Here is an 18,410-nt window from a genome sequence, read left to right on the forward strand (position 1 = left end):
TCAAGACACGAATTCCAGGCCCTGGGTTCCTGCTTCAACCCGTACAGGGCCTTTGATAATTTGTACACCTTTCCAGTCTCTCCCTTCTTCTCAAAACTCTCTGGTTGACATACATACACCTCTTCGTCGAGTTTTCCATTCAAGAAAGCCGATTTTACGTCCAAGTGGTGTACCTGCCATCCCTGTGAAGCTGCAAGGGCAATTATGACTCTTACCGTCTCGATTCTCGCCACAGGTGCGAAGACTTCCTCGAAATCGATCCCCTGTTTTTGTACATACCCCTTCGCCACGATTCGAGCCTTGTACTTGACAATATTTCCATTTGGGTCTCGTTTGACTTTAAATATCCACTTCAAGCCAATCGGTTTTCGATTCAGTGGTAATTCAACGAGATCCCATGTGTTGTTTTTCTCGATCGAGGCCAATTCCGCCTTCATCGCTTTCATCCAATTTGGGTTTTGTTTAGCCTCGTGATAGGATGCTGGTTCTTCTTCACTTCGTATCATAAGCAATTCATCCAAGGGTAGATGAATTTCTTCCGTGTTGTCGTACAAGTTTGTAAGCTGTCGATAACGTTTTGGAGCACCTCCACCGGTGGAGCTCGAGACTGAGTTGGTTGTTGTTGCCGGAATCGGTGATTCTTCATTGCTTTGCAAATTTGGGGAACCCGGTGGTGTATATGGTGATGTGGTATGTGGACTCGGGTCGTCATGTGGGTTAATGGACTTAGGAGACTCGGCCCAGTCGTCCTGTGGTGACCCATTTTGCTGGTCCGGTGTGTCCGTCACCCATTCACCATCTTCATCGTAGAACTCATCATCGAAATCGAAGCCATCGACTGTGAAACTCATTCCCGACACCGTCTTTATCTTGGTCGTTGTCTCCCAAGTCCAAGTCTTGTCTTCTTCGAACACCACATTGTGACTCACATAAACTTTGCCAGTATCTGGGTCCAAGAGTTTGTAGGCCTTTGACCCTTTCTCCACACCCATATGAATTACCTTCATGCTTCGTTCATCCAACTTCTTCAGATGGTTCTTAGCAATCATCATGTGAGCCAGACAGCCAAATACTCTGAGATGACTCACATTTGGTTTTCGACCTGTCCATATGTCATATGGTGTTGTTTCCTTCAAAGCCTTTGTGCAGATTCTGTTTAGAACATAGACTGCATGATTCACTGCTTCACCCCATAGCACGTCGGGAATTCTCATGGCTTTTAGGTTGCTTCTTACCATCTCCAGCACTGTTCTATTCCTCCTTTCCACTACGCCGTTTTGCTGCGGTGAATATGGCGAGGTGTAATGTCGCTCGAGCCCTGTTTCATTGCAATACTTGGTAAATTGATTAGATACAAATTCACCACCTCGATCGGTCCTTAAAACCTTCATTTTTTCACCAGTTTCTACTTCAACCTTCATCCTGAAATTCTTGAAAGTCTGAAAAACCTCATCTTTTGTCTTCAGTAGATAAACCCACATGACTCTACTGAAATCATCCACCAATAGCAGAAAATACCGATTACCTGCAGGCGTAGGAGGTGATACCGGACCACACAGATCTCCATGAACAAGCTCAAGTATGTGTTTTGCCCTGTAATTTGTGTGAGTGGGATAAGGTAACCTGGTTTGCTTCCCTACCAGACAGCCTTCACACCGACGAGATGGCACAGTGATCTTTGCCATTCCGTCCACTAAATTTCTCTCGGCCATGAGTTTAAGTGCTGGAAAATTGACATGGCCAAATCGAGCATGCCAGAGCCATGTCGGGTCTTTAATTTCCACAAGTAAACAAACGGGTTTTATCTCCTCCAACTCAATTTTGTAAAGACGATTCATGGACTTTCTCACCTTCATCAATAGTCGACCAGCACCATCGTGCACCCACAGATACGGCTCCTTTATCTTTATCTCATCACCTCCTTCTGATAATTGGCCCAAACTTATGATGTTACTGCATAAGTCGGGTATGAAGTAGACTTCAAGAAGCTTCCTCTGTTCCCCGTTCTTGCATAGAAAAATAATGGATCCTTTTCCTTTGATCCTAACTCGTGACTCGTCTCCAAATCTCACGAAACCTTGAATGCTTCGATCTAATTTGCAAAATTTTGTTTCATCACCTGTCATGTGGTTGCTTGCGTCGGTATCCAAGTACCACACTTTTGACTGGTTCGAGTCTTCTCCCTTTGACTTCAACTTTGGCTTCACATTTTCTTTGTTCAAGAAAACTTCACCATATTCTATCTTCTTTTCAAATGATGATAGCAGCAAAGCGGGTTCGTTATCATCTTGAATCAAGTTGTTCTCTTGCTTCCTCTCCTTCCTGGGATTCTTGCAGGTGGCAGCGTAGTGACCAATTTCCTGGCAATTGTAACATTGTATCCCACTCTTGTCATGATTGCTTGATTCACCGTTGTTCCTGTCTTTCTGGTGATAGCCACCTCTACCACGACCACCGCGACCGCCATTGTTTCTTCCTCGTCCTCTTCCTCTGCCACGTGAGCCACCAAACCCCCCCCCCCCCCCCATTCAACTTTGACTTTGAGTCTCCATCGTTTTTCTTCTTGCTCCGATCAGACCACTCTTGAAACGTCATGAGTAGTTTCTTATCATCGGATTCGTTGTGCCCCTTCATTCTCTCCTCGTGTGCCTTTAGTCTTCCTATTACCTCTTCCACTGTCATCTCATCCAGATTTCCGAATTGCTCCAGCATTGAAGCTAATTGAAGGAATTTTGGTGGAACTGCCCTGAGTAGCTTCTTCACCACGTAGGAATCATCGACTGTATCTCCTAATGTACGTAGAGTGCTGACTATATTTATTACCTTCGCAACAAAATCGTCAACGGTCTCTGTTTCTTTCATGTTCATTGCTTCAAACTCCGTCTTCAGTGTTTGAATTCTTGCGGTCTTTACACGATCCGCTCCTATGAACATGATCTTTAGTGCTTCCCACGCATCTTTGGCTGAGTTCTTTTCCGCCAATGACATTAGGAGATCTTCTGGGATTCCCTGATAAATGGCTGCTAGTGCCATTTTGTCCTTCTTCACCTCCACTATTGTGTTTGCAGTTTGTGGCTCAACTGCATCCCATACGTTCTGAGCCTGCATAAACACCTTCATCTTGATGGCCCATGCACCATAGTTTGTACGTGTTAACATAGGATAGTGTAGTGTTATCTGCCCGTCTTTGTCACCGTTGTTGCTGTTGCCCGCCATTTCTTCTCGTGGTTGATATTAAGGCATGCACAAGATTTTGCTCTGATACCAAGTGTTGGACTTTCTTCAAACTTGCAACTCAATGTAACAGTGACAAAGGGAGTGTAGAGGGAATTGAGGCAAAATGCTTCTATTTTATTGAATAATTGGAAGAGATCAAAGTACATTGCTGGGCATATTGCCTTCCTATTTAACATGAATAAAATGCAATAAAAACGGAAACAAACTAGCTAACACCTTGAGACCAGGGGATCACAGCTCTCGTGGTTTTACTTATTCAAAGGACTATCAAATAGCTAGAAAAACATGTGTAATAAACTGAACCGGATATACCAACTAAACCGGTCATAATTCTGAATTAACATTACATTATCTTAATATTGTTGATTGCAAATGGATTTACAAGATTAAACGCGATCATACTGGTTCTGTAACATGTTGCAACGCTCGTCTAGTAGCCAAGGGGTTTCATCAGCAACTCGGGGTTGACTTTCATGACACGTTCAGCCCGGTTGTCAAGTTTACTACTGTCCGGGTTGTCCTTTCTCTAGATGTGTCCAACAAATGGCCCCTACGACAACTGGATGTTAAAAACGCCTTCCTTCATGATGAGCTTAATGAGACTGTCTACGAGCTTAATGAGGCTATCTCAGGCACTTCTTGCTCTTGGTTTTAGATGGTTTCACCGGCTATTTGTTTGAGAATCCTATGCGTTATCGTCAAGTGGTTGGAGCCTTGCAATATGTCACTCTATCCAGACCCGACATCGCCTATGCCGTCAACAAAGTCTGTCAGTTCATGCACTCTCCGACTAACAATCATTTGTCTATTGTTAAGAGGATTCTCCGGTATCTTAAAGGCACCGGCACTTTTGGTCTCCGTCTCACCCCCTCCCTTAACACCACTATTCATGCCTATGGAGATGCGAAATCCCCTCTGGTTACTGCCTTTTCCGATGCTGATTGGGCTGTCCAGACGACCGTTAATCCACAAGGGGATATGCTATATATCTTGGTTCAAATTTAGTTTCTTGGTCAGCAAGTAAACAAAAAAATGTCTCTCGGTCATCTACGGAAGCTGAATACAAAGCTCTAGTTGATGTTGTTGCTGAAGTTACCTGGCTTGAAGCATTGTAAGAGAGTTATGCATTCCGTTCATTAAAGCACCGATCTTGTGGTGTGATAATCTTGGTACTACTTATCTATCTACAAATCCTGTGTTCCATGCCCACACAAAGCATGTTGAGATTGATTTCCACGTTGTGAGAGAGAAGGTTGTTGCGAAGAAAATCTTAGTTCGTTTTATCTCCACTGATGATCAGATTGCTGATATTTTCACTAAGCCGTTATATTCATAGAGATTTGAGGGGTTACGATCCAAGCTACAGGTCCTTACCCGACCTTAGCTTGCGAGGGAATATTATACAACTAGTAATAGTTTAGGGTTTAGATTGTAACTATATATATATATATATATATATATATATATATATATATCATGTAATACATATTAATAATATATACAAACACAATACAATTTACGGTTCTGTTTATCATTATACTTAAAATCTTCAAAACTGTATTAAATCTTGATTTATTTTGTTTGTTATCCAATAGGAAATGTTGTTGCTTTGCATGGAAAAGAAACCAATAGTGGTGATTTTCTTGTTGAAGATATTCTTGAAGCCGGTTTACCACCCCAGTTGGATCTCCCAAATAAATCAGGTCTCATATTCATCATTCATGCCACTTAATTTTTATATATATATATTTTTTCTATTTTGACAATTATGTCCTTTGTAAACAGGAGAAGATAAATATGTTGTCTTGGTATCCGGATTAAATGTTGGAAGCAGTTCTTCTAATCCACTTCAACTGCAGCTTCTTGTTGACCACATTACTGGTCATCTAGGAGACAAAAAGGTCCCACACCCACTATTTTTTTAAACTAATTATATATCTTATCTCTTGTGTTTTAAACAGGAGCAACAATCAGCAGCTGAAATAGTTCAAGTGGTTGTTGCTGGAAATTCTGTCAAAATTGACCATAGTCTTCTTAATGGTCAGGTAATAAAGTTAATTTTTTAAAAAAAAATTCCAAATTCATAAAAATTACTTGTGATGACATCATCATCATCATCATGTATATGCCAAATTCATTGGTTGTAGAATTTGGTTTCCAAGGACCAATCTAAGTTACATGAGCCAATCAAAGAACTTGATATCTTTTTGACTCATGTACTTAAATTAATTTATTAAAAATTTAAAATCCATTTTTTAGATGTTAATTATTTTGTATGCAGATTGCTGCAGGTATACCCATAGATATCATACCAGGATACAACGACCCTACAAACTTTGCTCTCCCACAGCAGGTTTTGTAATACTTTAAAATTTAAGATTTGTTTATTAATTATTATAGCATATCCTACTTTCTTTTCTTCATATTTAGTTATTTACAATATTAAACTTTATATAAAGAAATGAAAGTACATTGCTATTTCTTGCATTCCTATACAACCTTTGAATAGATGCCTTTTTCGTGGATCATCAGCTTATAACACATTTAGGTCATGCACTAATCCTCACCTCTTTGATGTAGGTAATGTGAGGTAAGATATATTAATTATTATTTTTAATGTGAATAAAAAAATCAACGTAAAATGCTCAAATATAATATGTTTGATTTGTTTTAGGTTTCTTGGAACATTTGGTCAAAATATTGATGATCTTGAAAAATATTCAGAAGCAAAAGATAAATTGGAATTCATGGAGAGGACATTGAGGTGGAGGCACCTAGCACCAACTGCACCAAATACCCTTGGTACCATTTTTTTTTTTTTTTTTTAAATTTATAAATGCAAGAAATAGAAATGTATTTATATTTTATATTTATATAGCATTTTATTTTTGTTTCTTTGTATTACAGGGTGTTACCCCTTTACTGATAGGGACCCATTCTTCATTGAGAGCTGCCCTCATGTTTACTTTGTTGGTAATCAGGAGAAATATGCAACTCGCATAGTAAAAGGTTCTTGTAAAAAACCCTTTTTTTCATTTTTTTTATAATAAAAAATAAAATCATGTATTGACCTTTGAGTTTTGACCTTGTATGATGTTGGTCAAACTTTGAAGCAGGATCACAGGTGGTGAGAGTCATTTGCGTTCCGAAGTTTAGTGAGACGGGCATTGCTGTTATGGTAAAATGACGATTTTACCCATGGTGGTTATTCCAAATACTCTTATTTTGTGTAATGATTTTGGGATGATGTATTGTATTATTGTAGGTGAACCTGAAAAATCTGGAGTGTCATACTTCGAGTTTCGGGACTGATATATAAACTTCATCACTCCAAACGGTTCTTCATATTTGTTGTTGTTGTTGTTGTTGTTTTTTTTTTTTTTTTTTTTTTTCAGAGATTGATATGTATTGTTATTATGGATATTGTTTTGTATCGTTGGAATCAAAATTGCAAGTTGGATAAATTTTTAGTTGTGGGGTGATGTGTTCAAATCAAAGTAACGTAGTTATTAATTTCTCTAAAAGATAGAATATTTGACATATTAAGTTAAATCTAAAAATTGTTTGTTTGACATTCCAAATAAAAATGACTGCTAATGGGAAATTTATAAAAAGGTATTTTGAACATATATGAACATAAACAAACATATAATATAAAAAATTATATTATTCATGTTCGTTTGTTTATATTCGTGAACATGTTAAACGAACAAAAATAAACAAACACAATTGAACATATATGAACATAAACGAACATACAATATAATAAAGTAATAAAAAACAATTGACCACATAGGAATATAAATAAACTACAACGAACATAAATGAACGAACGAGACCTTTGTTTATGTTTGTTCGTTTAACTATACAAACGAGAATTCGTGTTCATGTTCGTTCATTTATTAAATAAACGAACTTCCCACCAAACATTAAGTTCATTTACTAATTAAAAGTGTTCAATTTGGAAATCTCTACTAAAGCTTGAAACTTTTGCCTTAATTATGAAAAATCCTTGACTTTATTTTTTTAACAGTAACTGACAAAAAATTGACAATTGTTTACATAAAATGAAGAGTCGTTTACACATTTGAGATTTTAGTTGATAATCTTCATAAAAGTCCCTATATTTCACGCTTAATAACAATAAAGCCATGCCTTTTTTTATAGATAAAATGATAGAGATAATATAGTACGATTATATTAAGATATTGCACCATCTATCACACAAATACATTACAGTAAAATTATAGTAAGAAAATATATTCTCTCAAACAAATAGAATGCAATAAGAATGTAATAAGGTAATAGCATTTGTCAAATCGAGAAAATACGGTAACATTATGAGAAAGAGTGACCATCATACAAAGAGAATATAATCATATTATAGTAAGATAAATATCATCTATTATACACAAAGAGAATATAATAAGATTACATTAAGATACTATAATTTATAGGCAAAGAGAATGAAGTAAGGTTACAGTAAGACAAAACCCTATATAAGATAAGAAAGATATAGTAAGACTACATTAAGATAAGTTGTTATGTTAACATCGCGAATAAAATAAGATAAAGTCATCCGTCAGACATAAAGAATATCATAAGACTATAGTAAATATAATACTCTTTCTAAGATCGATAGAATACAAAAACATCTTCTATCCTAATAAAACAGTATCAAATTGCCACGTGGAAATAGCTAAGCACCCTCCCATCTAATTTTCCTGCTCAAATCATGTATGTGAAATTCCTGATCTGCCCTTATGCTGTCGATCCCGCTCAAATGTTTTAGAACTCAGTGTATTCTTCAATTCCCATTGCAATCAATCCCGTAAAATCAGTAAATCATATAATCTTCAAACCCTCATTAAGCGTAATCCCATTAAATCAGCAAGAGATCACTCCACATTTTTTGATCTAAACCCTAATCCTCACAAACTTTCTTTGGATTTAGGCTTTACAATATTGAATCCGCCTCCACATAAGTGTTCGATTGAAAAGCAGATAGAGAGAGCGACTGAAATCTTTGGACTCATCACCATGTTCAGGTCTGAAAGCTTCTTCTCCATGTTTCAATTCAACTTTTTTTTTTTGGCTTTTATTGTTGTTGCTGTTGTTCCACGTTGCATTTGATTTTTTATGTTTGATTGCCTATTCTCTATTATGTCTTCTTACACCCCTAATTCATGTTTCTACTATGCCTTCTTAAGGCCCAAATCAACCTCAATCATCAGTTCTTTTCCTTCAAACCTCAAGTAGCAGACATCGTGTACTATGATCTTCTTAAGTTAACTTTTGTAGAGACGGGTTTTGGATTATGAAGCTAAGGAAGAAGAAATTTGTTCAAACTATATTCTTTTGGCTCCGGTTCGTCTTTTCTCCTCATTGTTTTATTAACATTTTGATTCCTGAGATCACACAAACTGGTTTTACTTCAAACCTATGTGGATTCTGTAATGTTTTGGTAATTGCATCAAAAATTGAAATCCAGCACAACTGATTTAGGCTATGTTTGGCGGACTAGCTGAAAAGCTAGCTGTTAGCTGAAAAGCTAGCTGATGGCTGAAAAGCTAGATGTTAAATAAAAAGCTAGCTGATAGCTGAAAAACTAGCTGATAAAAAATAATGTTTGGTAAAACTAGTTGAAAAGTTAGCTGAAATATATAAAATTACATAAAAGGACATGTAAGAATATGTGTTTCTATAATTAATTAAGGGGCGTATTTGGGAAATTTTAAAAAAGCTCCTAAAAAACTAGTCTAAGTAGCTTTTCAAAAAGCTAGCTTATAAGCTAGCTTATCAGCTACTTTTTAGCTTACCAAACACGACAACATAAAAAAGCTCGAAAAATAAGTTAGCTTATCAGCTAGCTGTGGCGCGCCAAACACAGCCTTAGTGTCCAGACTTTCTTAGGATTTGAGATTGACACTAGTAACAATATTGTTCTTATCCAAGTGAAAAAACCCTAATCTACCAATTAGTTTATGATATATTGTGTATTGATTTCTGCTATATAATTTAAAATTCAATTTTAATTTTTGTTGTGTACCTATTAAACAAGTCTTTGAGTTGGTATTTATATGTTTGTTTGAATAGAGATTGTGTGCCAAATGCAAGGTCAAGTTCAAGCCATATTTGTTCCTGTGGGAGGTGGTAGTTTGATTGTTGGTATTGTTGCCCATTCTTTTTCAGTTAATGGCTTCTTTGTTAGTAATTGATGTTGAAAACACAATTCTATTGGTTATAAGGTGTAAACAGTTCCCAATTGATGTTGAAAACACAATCCTATTACCTTATTACCATGCTCTTTTATTATCTCTTTTATCAATTCGTATTGGTTATATGATTTGATATTTTTTATTAAATACTCAGATTATATGGGTGTTTCTGCAGTCAAAAGTAAAGGGAGCATAACTTGAGACTCAAACATACACTTTCTGACTATATATTGAAAGAAGACTCCAAAAAGATTTCCTTTCAGAATTGGAAAATCATTCTAGAGATATAGTTGAAAAGAAATCTAAAGAAGAAACCGGTACAGTTTATCTCTCAGGTGTGCTTAGCTTGCAACATTTATTCTCACCACATCATGTAACATAATGAATCCTTTTTCATCTTCTTTTCCCTTTTGTTGCAACCCACACAGGACACGGGTCACAATACCCATGTATTATCGCTTCATATCAATGAATCCATGTTTACTTATACTTGACCAGACATACCCAAATGCTCGATGTGTATGCTTAGTTTTTTTGACCTACCACCTAGCAGCCCCACCCCTAATACCCAACAGAAATCACACCTTCATATTGTGAATTATTTTAATTGAAATCAAGTTTTGTTCAATTTTTTACTTATTATGTTGTGGATTAAATAACTTTTTAATTACTTGATCGTTTGTTCCATCATTGCAGATATTGAGAGCACAATAAGTTGGCAGGATTTAAATTGAGCCAAAATGTCCAAAATGTCATTGTGAGTATTCTATGGTGATATAAGAACTAGCAGTGCCTGGTATATTTTCAAATGACTGGCAATCTTATTTCGGTTTTATCCTATTGGATAAAATCATGCTTTTTCCTGAAAATAACTTGTAACTATTTTTAGTTTTTTGACTGAGATGTTGCTATTACATAGAATGAATACCTTCATAAGTCATCTTTAGCTCTTTGGTGTAGGCAACTACACGATCAGTGTAGATGGTGTTGCTCCAAAAAGCCGCTTCATCCGCTATTTTGACTCGAATTCAATTGTTATTTTTTTGCCATGGTTAAGCTCAAGTAAATGGCTCTTAGGTTATGTATGTGTTGTGACTATTTTCGTTTCTAAAAGTGGCGCCTTGAACCCATTTTACTTGCAGGCAATTGCTCCAAAACTCTTGGAACAAGATATTGTTGGACTAACAAAACAGTCCCTTTTAAAATTTTTTTATGTATAATAAGTATTTTTAACATATTTCATTCATTTTTTTTACAGATTCTAGGAGACCTCTGTAAATGGTTTTCATGAGTTTGAAGCAATATACGAGCTTATGTTGTGATTTACTAATATGTTTTTTTTCATTTATGTGTTTATTTTCAATGAATAAGTAATTATCTCCGAGCACTTTGCTGCTAGATTTCATCCATTAGTGTTGCTCAATATTTTTTTAATCAAGAAATAAAAGTCAAAGTAAGATGCTATATTATCTAATGTTGTATACAAAAAGTGAACGCAAATATACGATTACGACTATAATTATGCTATCATCTGTGTAGTACACGAGTGGTTTATGTTTAGCATCTTACTTTCAATGGTTCGTTATGAATTGTATTTTTAGATAAAAAATAAGTAGGAAGCTTCAGTTTTATCCAAATTAAATTTTGATTCTTGTAAAAAGCATATCAAATTTTGGAATTCAGTATGTTATAGTTTTAACCTCTGGTTATTAAATTTTGGAGTAATCGCAATATGTTGCACCTGAACCTTCAATTATCAAATTTTAAACTAATCTAGTTATGTTTCACTTTTAATTCATTTAAGCAGGTTTTTTTAGGCATCTCATGTTCAACAATAAGAGGATGTAAATGTGGTTTGATTGAATGTTTTTTAAAAAGAAAGAGACATTGAGTTTTTTAGATCAACTGAATTAAACGGATAATTCATCGCCTCATTGAATAGATAAGATTTAATTTGTTAGTCATTCCGATTTCAAATTATGAATAGTAATTTTATTTTTCAACTGTGGTTTCCACGGGTTTTAAACCTAGTTACAATAAGATAATACTCTTTATCTTATTTTTTTCATTTAAAAAAATCAATAACTTTATTATCAATGAGACCAAAATATAGAATTTTCTCTGAAGATTACCGATTGAGATAAAATATTACCGTCTAAAATTTTGAATGTGTAAAGAGAAGTGATTCGTACACAATAGTTTTTTTGCTATAAACAACAATTCATGCATTATATAGTTGTACAATACAACATTTTAAAGCACCAATTGTTGTGTATGGAGAAAATTTATTGTGTACGGATCAGTTCCCATGTGTAAATGATTCTCGATTTCTTATCCTTTTATATAATAATTGCTTGTTTTGTTTAAAAAAAGTAAAGTCATAGCTTTTTCATAAATAAGGCCAAAGTTTATGGATTTTCATAAATAAGGCCAAAGTAAAGTCATAGCTTTTTCATAAATAAGGCCAAAGTTTGTGGAGATTTTGTTGTAAGTATTGTCAAATTTCGTATAATTAAAATTGACATTAATACCCTTCCTAATTAAACAAGGAAAAAGACAAAAATCACACAAATAAGACATTCTCCCATTAAAGCAAATAATATAAAATTAGGAACGAGATAAAATTAAGGGAAATTTAAAACTAAAGTCACGTTTGATAGACATCTTTCCAGGTCCAAACATATCTTTTTGGCTGAATGAGTCGGAAAGACTGTTTAATTTGCACTAAAAAAGAGTCTTTTCCGGTAAGCTATGTCATTCCCACAAAGTCCCAAAACCATATCTTTCTGGCTAAATGGGCCGGAAAGACAAATGTGTCTAAAACCTCGCCTCTTTCTTTCTTCTCTTTGACGCTCTTCATCGGACACTATCGCCTTCTCACCAAGCTCCCTACTTCGTCACCGGCCAACCTCCCCTACCGGAGCGTCGTTGCAGCCACTAGCTCCGCCCCACAAGTAACAATCTCATCTCTTATTTTTTTTTCTGATTGGAGAGTACCATACATGAACCTTTATCTGTTTCATCTTATTTTCTTTCTTCTAATTTTCAAGCTTAGAATTTAGGAGGACCATTTCATATATGACATCCTCTAATTTTTAGAACCAATTAAAACTTTTCTTTACGTTTTTAAAAGCATTTATTTATAATTGTGGAAAAATCCTAGTAATAAGATCACTTTAATTACAAATGTTTGTTTCCAAAATGTTAAAACCCTGAGGATGTCATAATTAATACAGATACATAAGATCACTTTAATTACAAATGTTTGTTTCCAAAATGTTAAAACCCTAAGGATGATCCTGAATGCTATTGTAGGTTGTCTCTTAATCACTTAACATCCTAATCAAGTTCCACTAGCTTGAGTCTTGATATATGTGATGCATATAAACTGAGTGGGTCAGGTTGGGGAAACCTAGTGAGATACATAGGGATTTCAATCCCACAATATTGATATGATAATATTCCATAATTATCATACCTGCAAACCAACCGCTACCATACAATAATGATTCCTACATATCCATTCCTACCGATCCTCACATCCTCACAGATCCTAGACTACCCATTCCTACCGATCCTCACAGATCCTATATCATGAATATTAGGGAGAAATAATCTCACCTGATGAATTGTTAAGATTGACTATACATCTAAGGGCTTCCTTGGACGATGTAAGTCACAAAGGTATATGGGCCATCAGAGTAGTCGATGAATATGGTGTCCCATTTCATCTATGTATGTGAGTAATGAGCTCACGCTAGCAACGTAATTCACAAGATCGTCTAGAAAGATCAAGTGTTGTCACCTACTCTGGGGGTGACCAGACATACCGCTAACAATTGCCTGATCGGGACCCACCATTTCTGGTCATCCCATATGGAGCTACCGTTCATCGACACCTGATAGTGTCATGGAACATAACCTTACTCTATATTCCTAGGTTACGCACATTCTCCAAATGAGACTACCTAATATTAAACTTAATTGAGCTACGTATCTTCAGTGAGTCTAAGTTTATCCCTATACTTGATTACAATTCCCGTAGCCAACTTTTAATACCAACTTTATTCTTGGTCAACACTAACCTATTTTAGGGCTCGTTTGATATTGCTTCTAACTGGGTCCAATAGAGGACCCGGTCCAAAAAAGATCAATTAGCATGTTTGATTTCATTTTAAAATCAAGGACTCGGTCTAAGAAAAAGGACTGATTCGGTCCTTCACTTTCAATTGATGGACCGGGACAAAAACGTTCGCTGCCTTGCCATTTGCGATTTCTCCCTACGCTTTGTGTTAACCTCCACAGAAAAAGGCAGCAATGTCATTCCTCCCAACTTTGATTTGCTGCTCTTCAACTGCTTTCTTCCTATAACCAGTCAACTGGAGACGCTTACTGACCAAGTTAGTATTCCTTGCCTTTTTTTTTCTCATTTTTTTGTTGCTCGATTCTTGCTGAAAATTTCGAATTTTTATGTGATTTCCTACTTTGTTTTCCTTCTTTTGTTCCTTTTGTTGTTGATGTGCACTTGCTTTGCTCGATTTGTGCTTCATATGATGTTATTTGCTTCTTTTTCTTGATTTTTTATTGTTATTGTTGTTGTTGTCCTTTTTCCCTACGTCGCCCCCTTCCCTGTTAGTTTCTGATCTCATCTCCTGTTGTTGGTTTCGGATCTCATCTCCTCTCTATCTCTGCAAAACAATTATGAGTCACAATCGATTTCCAAATCGGTTGTTCAAATGCTTGTCTTTGTTTATGGATGGTATCGATTTTTGGTTGGATTTCTGGTATGTTTGTGTTTGTTTGTTTCTTGATTTTTGTTTAACCATTATGTGTTTGGTTGTTTTCTTGATTTTTGTTCTTTGCTGATTGTTGGATAATAGGTGAAATTCCATCTTGGATTGGTGATAATGACGAAGAATATCATTGAATTTGGCTATATATTTGTGTTTATGCAAAAAATGTGTGTATGTTTGTGTAAAAACAGAATACCGAAACAGAGAAGAATGAGCTTTATATGCTATGAATTTCTTAGTTTTTTTTTATATTTCCACATGAAAATAGATGAATGATTTGTGTGTATATTTGCTTGTATGTTTTTTTTATGTTTTAGAAGATATCTTTAACCCAAGCAAGGTGGAATGTTTTTATAAAAAATGTTGTTTGAGTGGTTTTTTTCCAAACAAAAGTTATAAATCTTTAATTTCTTTATTTTTTTTACTGTAAGTTGAATGTTTTTATTAAAAAATGTTTGAGGGTAACACAGTCATTTTAGACAGTCAATTAGATGAAAAATCAAACAATAAATTTCAGTAGGAAGTTAACTCGGTCAGAACTTCCAACCGAGTCGGCTTCTAACTCAGTCAATTCTAGCCCAGTTAGTAACTATCAAACGACCCCTTAGTGTGTGTGTGTGTGTATATATATATATATATATGTATATATGTATGTATTTAATCAACACTTATATTAAATTATATTCATGAAAGGGACTATGCACTCAATTAATGAAAATGGACGACAGACGATTTCGGCAGCGCTTTGTTTCGTACTTTGGAAAGACCTAGACGCATAAAGTACTAAGCCTTAGTCTAGTTTCGTAATCCTAGTGACTATAATTATATTCTATATTCCTCACTAATCCCAATGTTTACATCAAGATCTATCAAGTAAGGATCAACCTGGAAATATAGTTGGGAGGCAGGATCATTTCAGCATAATAGCTTTTCTGAAATCCAACAACCAAGCCAACATGTCAATTCTAGACACATCTCCCGTAAGTAGATCAATCAGTATAACAACATGGATTTACTGATAAATATTATTTATAGGTTCATAATAACGACTAATGACCATAAATATAAGTTACACTGAAAAGATAGAGTGTATCTTAACTTACAGAGTTCTATAAGCGAAAACCATATAATTCCGAAATCGGAAGCTCTATGATGTAGGGCTTCTAGCTACTCTAGAGCCTAACTAAAACATTCAAGAAACCCAAGAAAATCATACCTAAGAAGCAGAAGGTTTTGAGAGTGTTTGGAAGTGAATGGCGAGGAAGTGAGAAGGACATCGACAGCTATATATAGAGACTTGGGAGGCGCGCCACACATAGACAATAGAGATTTATGATAACTAAATAAAAAATATTAAGGAAAAATAAAAAAAGATTTACGAAAATTTAAAAATCTATTTAGACTTTAAATGGAAAAATGTAAGGAACGACTAGAAGTGCTAGAATGACCAAATCTGCCATATCTAGCCTTAGGGATTTTTTTTTGTTAATCAGACATAAATATAAAAGGAAGCAATTGGTATCGTATTCATTCCGTAAGAAAGATAGAGACACTTTTCTTTTTTTATTTCTTTCGGTGTGTGTGTGTGTGTGTGGGGGGGGGGGGGGGGGGGGAGGTGTAGCGTCCCCATTTTCAACCTAAAATTTTCATTTTTATTTATTAAAATATATTAGATTGTAATTATATTATGCAAAAATGCGAATGCACGTCTGTACAGTCGAACATTCCCCTTCTTACGAGTCAGTGAAGTACCTGAAAAACATTTATAATCAAATGAATATGTATGAAGCTTAATAAGTTCCCCAAAATACCATATATCATAATACATTTATTGGGCCCCTCCCGAACTACACAATAGGCCCTGCCCAACCTACATATAAACGAGCCCTACTCAAACTACATAATGAGCCCTGTCCAATCTACATGACGGGGCCCGCCCAACATACATAATCATATTACACACATAGAGACTACAACTTAGGCTCTACTGATACAGGCACATAGAGACTATACTTTCTACTATATTAGCTTCGACTACATTAACATTAAACACATAGAGACTATACCATCAGCTCTAATCTACTAACTCTTGTATCCTAACACACATTGATATGTATTGTAATACACATTATAGTGAGGTAGATCACATGGACAATTATTCAAACGATTGGCAGTTATCTCGTCGATTCTACTGATGATCCAATCAGGCTGGTAACGCCCCTAACAAGTATTAACAGTGATCCTAGCGAAAACCAGGAAAATCGCAGGTAGGGCTTCGATACCGAACACTTCTATTTTCCCGACCCATTGCCTCAGAGCTTTGCTAAAGTACTCCAAAAACTCATAAAGGTTGGATTCGAGGGGTGGGTGGTCTCCAGAGAGTTTGGAGTGAAGAGATTGTGAGAAAAGAGTGAGAGCCGGAGATATCTATTTATAGTAAGGATGCGTGTCGCACACTATAGGTATGCGCCTTAAACTAATGTAAAGTCGATCCATACGCTGCTTGACACGTTTCAAAACCCCTGTTTTCCACATTGGACCTTCTAGAAGCTGCACGCACCGTGCAAAATGCAGATTTTGTAAATTTCATAACTTCTTCATACGAGCTTCGTTTTCGACGTTATTTATATCCATGCATCACTATCGATGAGATCTACAAATTTCATTTAGATTCAGTTGGATAATCCTCACTTTATTTTTAAACTTGTATTTTTATAGGCTTAGATTGTTAAAGTCCGTATAAAATCATAACTTTCTCATACAATATCCATTCTGGGCAATTTTTATATCGATGGATAGGTATCGACGAGATCTTCAACTCTCATTTAGATTATTTTTCCTAACAATCAACCGTGTAACACTTGGATTCGGGTATGTTCCCTTTTAGCCCCTTTGTATTTAATTATGGCAATTTGATCCTTGGGGTTAGTACGCATGGCGTACCATTGGCTATGCTTAGCGTAGGGATGACAAAGAAACCGAACCCGATGGTAAAAACCGAAAACAAACATATTAGGTTTGGGTTTGGGGTCGGTTAATCCGGGCCGGGATCGGGTTTGGTATGCTTTTAGAAAAATTTTGCGGGTTTGGTTACGGGGATGGTAAACAAAATACCCGTCCCGATTACCCAAAACCAAAACCGAAACCGAAACCCGTTACCTGAAACCGTTCACATGATTATATATATATATATATATATATATATATATATATATATATATATATATATATATATATATATATATATATATATATATCCTTGAGTTATCTTCTTTGTTGTGAACGATTTAAAGATAATTTCTTGAGATAGCTTCCTGTTTATTTGTAGTGCTAGTGTTTTGACTTTTTTTATTCATAGTACTTAGAGTAATAGTGATATTATGGGTTATGAATGCTAGTGTCTTTACTGTTTTTGTGCCACTAGTAACCACTTATGTATCAGAACAAATATGTCTGCTCTTAATGGTTTTGTAAATTATCAAAATTATTTTTGATATGAATATATGCTTTCATCATTAAGTCTAATGGTTTTATATTCTCATTGAATCAAAATTATTCTTAATTTGAATGTTAAACAGGAATCCCAGTTACCCCGTTGGGATACTCGCAGACCCGATTGTGTTTGGTAAACGGGTACCCGTTGGTAATCGAGTCGATGATGGGATCGATTTTCATATTTGGGGACGGGGGCGGGATTACCAAAACCCTTCCCAAACTCGCCCCGTTTCCATCCCTAGCTTAGCATACTAGGTGGGATTGATAGCGGGATTGAGGCCTCGTACGCTCGGCGTACGAGGATTACGTTGGGTATACAAGTGTTTAATGAAACCCTAATTTTAGGGTGTTGCACCTAGATAAACTCCTTAAGTCCCTAGGGCATGCCTCTTTACCTCTAATTTTTTTTTTGTCTTTGAGCTCTTGAGAAGAAGTTGGTGCTTATTTTGCTCATTTTGAAGGGATAGAAGAAGGTTGAAGGTGCATTGCTTAGTGTGAAGCTTAGAGATCCAGAATCATCACTCTTTTTGCAAGTCTTTTGAGTTATAAAGTTCATACATTGTCTTCTCCTTGCTTAGATATTTTTCATGTTATGGTTTTATGCTTCTTTGTCATTTTTTGGTTGGTCTTGATGGGTTAAGGTTGTTTTAGAAGCTAAATCTTGTGT

At 35.6% G+C, this 18,410-nt stretch overlaps 1 pseudogene; it reads left to right on the forward strand.

Annotated features, from left to right (window-relative positions):
* The first annotated feature begins 3,924 nt into the window (after window positions 1–3,924).
* LOC111908720 (DNA polymerase delta small subunit-like) lies at window positions 3,925–6,877 on the forward strand (annotated as a pseudogene).
* The last annotated feature ends 11,533 nt before the right edge of the window (window positions 6,878–18,410 follow it).

Source organism: Lactuca sativa, chromosome 5, assembly GCF_002870075.4.
Source record: "Lactuca sativa cultivar Salinas chromosome 5, Lsat_Salinas_v11, whole genome shotgun sequence".
Taxonomy (NCBI): Eukaryota; Viridiplantae; Streptophyta; class Magnoliopsida; order Asterales; family Asteraceae; genus Lactuca; species Lactuca sativa.